Raw genomic sequence first — 9504 nt, 5'->3', positions numbered from 1 at the left:
TGAAAGCTTTTCATGGGAGAGCATTGAATTCATACAATTTCCACGTATAAAAATAATGAGACCCTCGTATCCATGCCGTCCATCCGTTATGCCAACTCATTTTATAACATGAGCCCAAAAAAGAGGCAAATCCGGAGCTCAAGTGGACCACACCATAAGAAATGGTGGGAATTGAATGCCTAACTTTGAAAACTTCTCAGTAGCCAAGTTTTGGATCAAGTCGATATTTGTGTATATCCTTCATGTATGTTAGTGCAATCTTATGAAAGGGTTGGATGATACATACCCATGCCTGTGTGCCCTACAAAGGTTTCAATTTTGAATGGCAGATGTCATTAATGCCCTTGCTTGCTGTGGTGTGGTCCACCAGAGCTTCCAATCTGCCTCATGTTATCTGTGGGCCCCACCATGATGTATGTGGTTCATCCATTCCGTTCATCCATTTTTAAAGATCATTTTAGGGCTTAATGCAAAAAATGAGAGGGATATAAATCTCAGGTGGACCACACCACAGGAAAACAATAGTGATTGGATATCCACCATTAAAATCTTCCTAAGGCCCACTGTACTTTTTATTTGACATCCAATCTCTTGATTAGGTCATACAGACCCAGATGAATGGAAAAAACTAAGATCAGGTTGATCCAAAACTTTTATAGCCCCCGGAAAGTTTTTAATGGCCGATGTTCATTCAATACTGTTTCCTGTAATGTGGTCCACTTGAGATTGGTATATACCTCATTTTTTCTCATGCCATAAAATGATCTAGAAAAACAGATGGACAGCTTGGATGAAACACATACATCATGGTGGGGCCCACGGAGCACCGACGGTCAGCCATTGGCTGGTAGCAGGGAGAGTAGCCAATCCGTTTCCACACGAAGGGCCTTTTCAATTTCATGTTTTATGACACTGCATTTCGGGCATAACTACTTAGTTATTTCCCTCTTAAACAAACACCCTCCAAAAGTAATTATTTACTATTTGCGGTTGAGCTCATGTGTGGGCCCACTGTGATGCGTGTCAAACATCTACCCCATCAGTAAGATGCACCATTCCATGGTGGGCCTCGGGCTTAAAAATCAAGTCAATCCATGAACTTTTGTGGGCTACACCACAGACAAAAGTGGAAAGGGGTTACCCTCAAATTAAAACATTCATAATCATTTGTTGGGCCCACCGAGATGTGGTTCGCAAATCCAGCCCATCCATTATGTGTGTCCCACTTGGATGAGGGGTCAAACCAAGTTTCAGATGCATCCAAATTTCAGGTGGCCCCCACCAAGTGCTTTTATATGTTTTAGGCATGTCTTTACTTGATTTTAGATGGTATGGCCTAGCTGAGTTCCATACGGCTGATTTTTGGGATATCCCGTAATTTAAAGGGGACCCATCAAATGCACGGTGTTGATGTTCAACACACATCATGGTGGGGTCCACACAGCTCGACCTCATATGGGAAGATATTATATATATATATATATATATATATATATATATATATATATATATATATATATATATATATATAGGAAAAGGTACTATGCACTCGATCCTGATGGGACCGTCCCATGAGGTCGGGCTGTGTGGGTCAACATCTACCCCATCAGATAGATGCACCATTCCATCGTGGCCTAGGTCTCAAAAATAAAGTCAATCCATGACTTGTGTGGCCCACACCACATACAATAGGGGAGAGGCCATGCACCATTAAAACATTCATAATCATTTTTGGGCCCACCAAGATGTGGTTTGCAAATCCAGTCCATCCATTATGTGTGTCCCACTTGGATGAGGGTTCAGACCAAGTTTCAGATTCAAAACTCGTGGCACCCACCAAGTGCTTTTATATGTTTTTGGCATGTCTTCACATGATTTTAGATGGTATGGCCCGCGTGAGTTCCGTATACGGCTGATTTTTGGGATATCCCATAATTTAGAGGGGACCCATCAAATGCATGGTGTTGATGCTTATCGTGAGGTCGAGCGCATAGTACTTTTCTCATATATAGATATATATATATATATATATATATATATATATATATATATATATATATATATATGACGGGAAACGGAAGCGGATTGCATGCTCGTGTGTTGACGTCACTAGGTTCCGTGGGTCCCATCCAATAAAGCTCTTTTCCTCATTTCTGCCCTTTAGTCATACCTCTCTATCTCCCTGTTTCAACCCCCCCGCCGCAAGCGGCAACACAAGCTCTCCATGATCTCTCTCCATCCCAAGCAACGGACCGCAATTGCACACAGAGTCTCTCTCTCTCTCTCTCTCTCTACTTTTATTGTATATATAATCAAACGATTGCAGATATCCGTCTCAATCTTTTGGAATTTTTTTTTTCTTAATTATGGTTGGAATCCTCTTTGATTTTGATTCTCGTTTAATCAAATAGGGTAATCCAAAATTCTTATTGATTTCAATTTTTTTAGAAAATTTCTTGATTTTTTTAATTTAAATAAATTGACTTACTGAATTTTTCTTTCTGATCATTGTGGTGGTGGCCATGCATTCTTACCCATTTGGTTTTACGAGTTGTCCGCTTGCTAAATTTTTCTTTCTAATCATTGCATCACTTCTATAAGCTTAGAAACTTCTAGTTGTCCATACTCGAGATTTTCATGATTACTCATAAGAAATTTCAAACTCATCTTTCAAAGAAACTAAAACTTGCAAAAAAAATAATAAGTTATAAAATGTAGTGTAAAAAATATGTACATGTGTGGCAAGTTATTAGTTTATTAATAGCTAATTTGAACATGTGTAGCGCGTGTTAGTTTACTAGTAGGTAATATGTACATGTGTGCTATTAAATTGAAAGATTCTAACCACGAGAAAAAGTAAATCATAAAATTTCAAACTCATCTTTCAAAGGAAATAAAACTTCAAAAAAAAAAAAAAAAAAAAAGTTAAATGTAGAGTAAAAAAATATGTACATGTGTGGCACGTTATTGGTTTATTGGTAGTTAATCTGTACGTGTGTGGGGCGTATTAATTTATTGGTAGGTAATTTGAACATGTGTTGCGCGTATTGGTTTATTAGTAGGTTATTTGTACATGTGTGCCATTAAATTAGCAGATTCTAACCACGATAAAAACTAAATCATAAAATTTCAACTCATCTTTCAAAGAAAATAAAATTTGAAAAAAAAAAAAAAGTAAAATGTAGAGTAAAAAATATGTTCATGTGTAGCACGTTATTGGTTTATTGGTAGCTAATTTGTACATGTGTGGAGCGTATTGGTTTATTGGTAGGTAATTTGTACATGTGTTGCGCGTATTGGTTTATTAATAGGTTATCTGTACATGTACAACATTAAATTGGAAGATTCTAACCACGAGAAAAAGTAAATCATATTGTATAACCACGGGAAAAAGAAAAATGCTACATGCATCCAGATTTTATACAATGAAAATCCTTACATGGGTTTTGGGAGCCTCATTTCTCTTGAATTTTCGAAGACTTTCTTTCCCTCTAGAGTTTAATGTCATAACAATCAAATTGAAATTCATAATGTTAAAGAATGTTTCTCAGGTAGTTAAAGAAAAATTCTTGTAGTTATGGTTTGCTTTAATATGGTTATGTTCTTAATTATTTTCATACCATTAGGAATATGTATCCTTACTAATGCATGGTACATTGTTTGGCCTGAAAGTAAGTTGTACCTTTTATTATAATTATTTTGGTATTTCTTTTTCCTCATTTATGCCCTCATGTTTTTTATTTCTTTGAATAATTACGAGGGTTTACTTCGAAATTATGGCTGAGGAAATGAAGTCACGGACAAATGTAAGTGTAGAGAACCAACATGGACTGCCTATTACTTTATGTAGCATTATCAATGCAACAATTGGTAATCACATTTCAGAAGAACGTGGAATATACCATGAAAAAGGAATAACCACAAATCCATATGAATTCAGTACAAAAGTGCCTGAAGAAATTAAACCGATAATTGCTAAAGTGTTTACTTTTGTAGATAACACATACAATTTTTATAACATTTATGCAAGATGGTGTGGATTTAGCCTATGAAAAGGTTCTACGCATAACAATATGAAAACAAGTTAAATAATAATGCAAAATTTTATATGTTCCAAAGAATGGCATCGAGATAATAAGTATACAGAAGCAACATATAATATGAGAAGACCGAGAGGTATGACAAGATGTAATTGCAAGGCAAAGATTATCATCTGCAAGAATGGATAAGATGGATGGTAAGTAAAGACATTTGTAGAAGAACATAATCATGCTTTAATGAGTCCAAATAAGGTTCATTGTCTACGATCACATCGGCATTTAACATATTCTCATACGGATATCACGAAAAATATGAGAAAAGTAGGTATTGGTCCCTCTAAAGTATTAATTTTTTTATTTTTTCTTACAAATGAAATTAGTGGATATGATAAAATGGGTTTAATTAATGAAGATGCTAGGAATGCTCTTAAAAGTCAAAGACGTGACAAGCATGAAAAAAGTGTTCAAGAGTTGCTTCTTTACTTTCAAAATAAGCACACGAATGATGATAAGTCCACTTATTCGATCCAGATTGATAATGAATGTAGATTAGCATCTTATTTTTGGTTAGATAATATTTCAAAATTAGATTATCAAATTTTCAGTGATATTGTATGTTTTAATACAACATACAAGACAAATGAATTTGACATGTTTTCTGGTCCATTTGTCAGAGTTAACCACCATAAGTAATCTATCTTTTTTGGTGTGGGGCTTCTATTTGGTGAAACTATTGCAGATTTTGAATGTTTATTTCGAACATGGCTACAAGCTATATGAGGAAAGCATTCAAAAGCCATAATAATCACACACACACACACACACACACATGGAAAATGGTGCTATGATATCGAGCTTATTTCCGCTCTCATGAGGTCGAGATGTGGAGTGTCGGTAGCCATCCGATCAAGTAAAACAATCCATGATCGGAAATAAAGCTATTTTGGGCCGTGTAAAAACAAAAAACAAAAACAAAAACAAAAACAAAAATAAAGCACGTCTTTTCCTCATTTCCAGCCCTTTGGTCGTGCCTCCTTGTTGCTCTCTCCCTATGTTAGCCCTCTCTCCAGCCCTTTGGTTGTGCCTCTCCATCTCCCTGTTGCTCTCTCCCTATCTCAACACCCCCCTCTCTCTCTCTCTCAAGTGGCAATGGCAACCCTTTTCTCTCCATTCCTGCATCTCTCTCCACCCCAAGCGACAATGCAAGCTCTCTATTCTTGCAGACCGCAAGCGCATGCAGTCTCCCTCAGGTATCTCTCTCTCTTAGATTTCACTGCATATATAATCAAACAGTTGCAGATATCCTTCTCAATCTTTTGAAATTTTTTTTCTTGATGATGATCAGAACCTTCTTCGATTTTGATTCTTGTTTAATCCAAGGGGTTAATCCAAATTCCTTATTGATTTCAAATTTCCAGAAATTTTCTTAATTTTTTTATTAATTTAAAGAAATTGACAGTACTTCGACCAGCTCAAGAATGAACAGTGAAAATACCACAGATGATACTGTTCAGATCTGATCGAGCCACCAAAGAGAAAAATATCTACCAAGGAAATTTTTTCATTCAGGCGTGTGCAGACATCAATAAATGCCTGGACCAGAAAACCCATGGAATGGATTCCATCCACTTATTAGCCTTCATACATGTATTCCAACATAAAAAACTGGCAAGGAACCCAAAGAGTCAAACTGAGATCTGATTGAGTGACAGAGATCAAAGATCCAGATAAAAACTAAACAGTATTTCTGGATATGAGAGAAAGGGTGGGGAAGAGTAAAAATTACTTCATTCGTTGATCAACCTTCGTACATGTATTCCAACATCAAAAACCAGCAAGGAACCCAAAGAATCAAACTGGGATCTAATTAAGTGACAGACATCAAAGATCTAAATGAAAACTGGACAGTTTTTCTGTATATGAGAGAAAAGAGGGGAAATTTTAGCAATTTTTTAAGGTTCATTACAAACAGAAGCCCATATCTTGTAGCCATGCTAGAAGTAACAAGCAATATCTAGATCTTGATCAATGATTATAGCCTTTGGATGCGTCCCTCCCATAGCTTGTAGCCATGCTCGAAATAACAATTCAAAATCTACAATAGTTTCACCAAATAGAAGCCCCGTACCAAATACGATAGATTGCTTATGGTGGTTAACTCCAACAAATGGACCAAAAGACATGTCAAATTCATTTGTCTTGTATGTCGTATCAAAACATACAACATCATCGAAAGTTTGATAATCTAATTTTTAAATATTATCTGCCCAAAAATAAGATGTTAATCTACATTCATTATCAATCTGTATCGAATAAGTGAATTTATCATCATTCGTGTGCTTATTTTGAAAGTAAATAAACAATTCTTGAGTACTTTTTCCATGCTTTTCACATCTTTGAATTTTAAAAGCATACCTAGCATCTTCATCAATAAAATCTATTTTATCATATCCACCAACTTCATTTACAAAAAAAAAAAAAAAAACCACTTTAGAGGGACCAATGCCTATTTTTCTCATATTTTTCATGATATCCTTATGAGAATCTGTAAAATGTCAATGTAATCATAGACAAGGAACCTTATTTGGACTCATTAAAGTATAATTACGTTCTTCCACAAATGTCTTCACTTCCCATTTCTCTTGTCACTTCTTACGGATGACAATCTTTGTCTTCTAATTACATCTTGTCATACCTCTCAATCTTCTCATATGATATGTTGCCTTTGTACACTTGTTATCTCGATGCCCTTTTTTGGAACATGTAAAACTTTGCATTATTGTTTCACTTGTTTTCATATTGTTCTGCGTAGAATCTTTTCGTATGCTAAATCCACATCATCATGCATAAACGTTATAAAAATTGTATGCATCATTTACAGAAGTAAACACCTTAACAACTATCGATTTAATTTCTTTATGCGCTTCTAGAATAAATTCATATAGATTTGTGATTATTACTTTTTCATGGTATATTACATGTTCCTCTGAAAAGTTATTACCAATTGTTGCATCGATGGTGCTACATGAAGTAATAGGCAGTCCATGTTAACACTCTACACCCACATTTGGTCGTGACTCCATTTCCTCAGCCCTAATTCCGAAGTAAATCCTATTAATTATTCAAAGAAATAAAAAACATAAGGGCATAAATGAAGAAAAAGAAATACCGAAATAATTATAATAACAGGTGCAACTTACTTCCAAGCCAAACAATGTACCATGCATTAATAAGGATATATATTCCTAATGGTACGGAAATAATTAAGAACATAACCATGTTAAAGCAAACCATAACTACGAGAATTTTTTTTAACTACCTAAGCAACATCCTTTAACATTATGACTTTCAATTTGATTATTATGAGACATGAAACTCCTGAGGAAATGAAAGTCTCCAAAAATTCAAGGGAATTGGGGCTCCCAAAACCCATGCAAGGATTTTCATTGTATAAACTCTAGATGTATGTATCATTTTTCTTTTTTCTATGGTTATAAAATATGATTTACTTTTTCTCGTGGTTAGAATCTTCCAATTTAATGACACGCATGTACAGATTATCTACCAATAAACCAATATGCGCAACACATATTCAAATTACCTACCAATAAAACAATACGCGCCACACGTGTACATATTAGCTACCAATAAACCGATAACGTGCCACAAATGCATATATTTTTTACTCTGCATTTTACCTCTTTTTTTCAAGTTTTATTTTCTTTAAAAGATGAGTTTGAAATTTTATGATTTACTTTTTTCGTGGATAGAATCTTCTAATTTAATGGCACACATATACAGATTACCTACCAATAAACCAATACACGTCACACATTTACAAATTAACTACTAATAAACCAATAACATGCCACACATGTACATATTTTTTACTCTACATTTTATACATTTTTATTTTTTTGCGAGTTTTAGTTTCTTTCAAAGGTGAGTTTGAAATTTCTCACAAGTAATCATGAAAGTTTTGAGTGTGGACAGCTAGAAGTTTCTAAACTTACAAAAGTGGTGCAATGATCAAAAAGAAAAATTTAGCAAATGGACAGCTCCCAAAACTAAATGAGCAAGGATGCGTGGCCGCCGCCACAATGATCAGAAAGAAAAATTCAGCAAGCCAATTTCTTCTAAAAAAATCAGAAAATTTTTTGAAAAATTGAAATCAATAAGAATTTTGGATTACCCCATTTGATTAAACGAGAATCAAAATCAAAGAGAGTTCCGTTCATTATCAAGAAGAAAATTTTCTAAAAAATTGAGACCATCCAACTACAACCATTTGATTATATATACAATAAAAGCTGAGAGAGGAGAGAGAGATACCTGAGGGAGTCTCTGTGCGACAATGGTCCGCTACTTGCGTCGCTGCTTGGGATGGAAAGAGAGATACGGGAACGGAGAGTTTGCATCGCCGCTTGGGATGGAGAGAGAGATTCAAGAATGGAGAGCTTGCGTTGCCGCTTGGGATGGAGAGAGATGTAGGAACGAAGAGAGGGGTTGCCTTTGCCACTTGAGACAGAGAGGGAAAGAGAGGGGGGGAGGCTTAGCCATGCAGATGGAGAGGCACAGCCAAAATGAGCAAAAGAGGTACTCTGTTTTTGCTTTTATACGGGTCGTGTACATACGCGGCCCAATATAGCTTTATTTCCGATCGTGGATTGTTTTACTTGATCGGACGGCTACCGACGCTCCACGTCTCGACCTCATGAGAGCAGGAGTACGCTCGACCTTATAGTAACATTTCCAATATATATATATATATATATATGGGAAAAGGTACTATGCGCTCGACCTCACGATAAGCTCCCGTGAGGTGGAGCTGTGTGGGCCCCACCGTGATGTGTGTCGACCATCAACACCGTGCATTTGATGGGTCCACTCTAAATTATGGGATATCCCAAAAATCAGCCGTATACAGAACTCAGGTGGGCCATACCATCTAAAATCATGTGAAGACATGCCAAAAACATATAAAAGCACTTGGTGGGGCCCACCTGAGTTTTGAATGCTGCTGAAACTTGGTCTGAACCCTCATCCAAGTGGGACACACATAATGGATGGGCTGGATTTGCAAACCACATCTCGGTGGGCCCAAAAAATGATTATGAATGTTTTAATGGTGCACGGCCCCTCCCCACTTCTGTATGTGGTGTGGCCCACACAAGTCACGGATTGACTTGATTTTTGGGACCTAGGCCCACGATGGAATGGTGCATCTGACTGATGGTGTAGATGTTCAAAACACATCACGGTGGGGCCCACACAGCTCAACCTCATGGGACAGACTCGTGAGGTCGAGCGCATAGTACCTTTTCCCATATATATATATATATATATATATATATATATATATATTGGAAAAATCAAGGGAAAATGGAAAAAACTATATATATATATCATTTACTATTTACTCGTACTTATACATGTAATTGAAAAAACATACAGCCCTCAAAGT

This window comes from Magnolia sinica, chromosome 6 (genome assembly GCF_029962835.1).
Source record: "Magnolia sinica isolate HGM2019 chromosome 6, MsV1, whole genome shotgun sequence".
NCBI classification, from domain to species: Eukaryota; Viridiplantae; Streptophyta; class Magnoliopsida; order Magnoliales; family Magnoliaceae; genus Magnolia; species Magnolia sinica.
Note: the sequence above shows the minus strand (reverse complement) of the source record.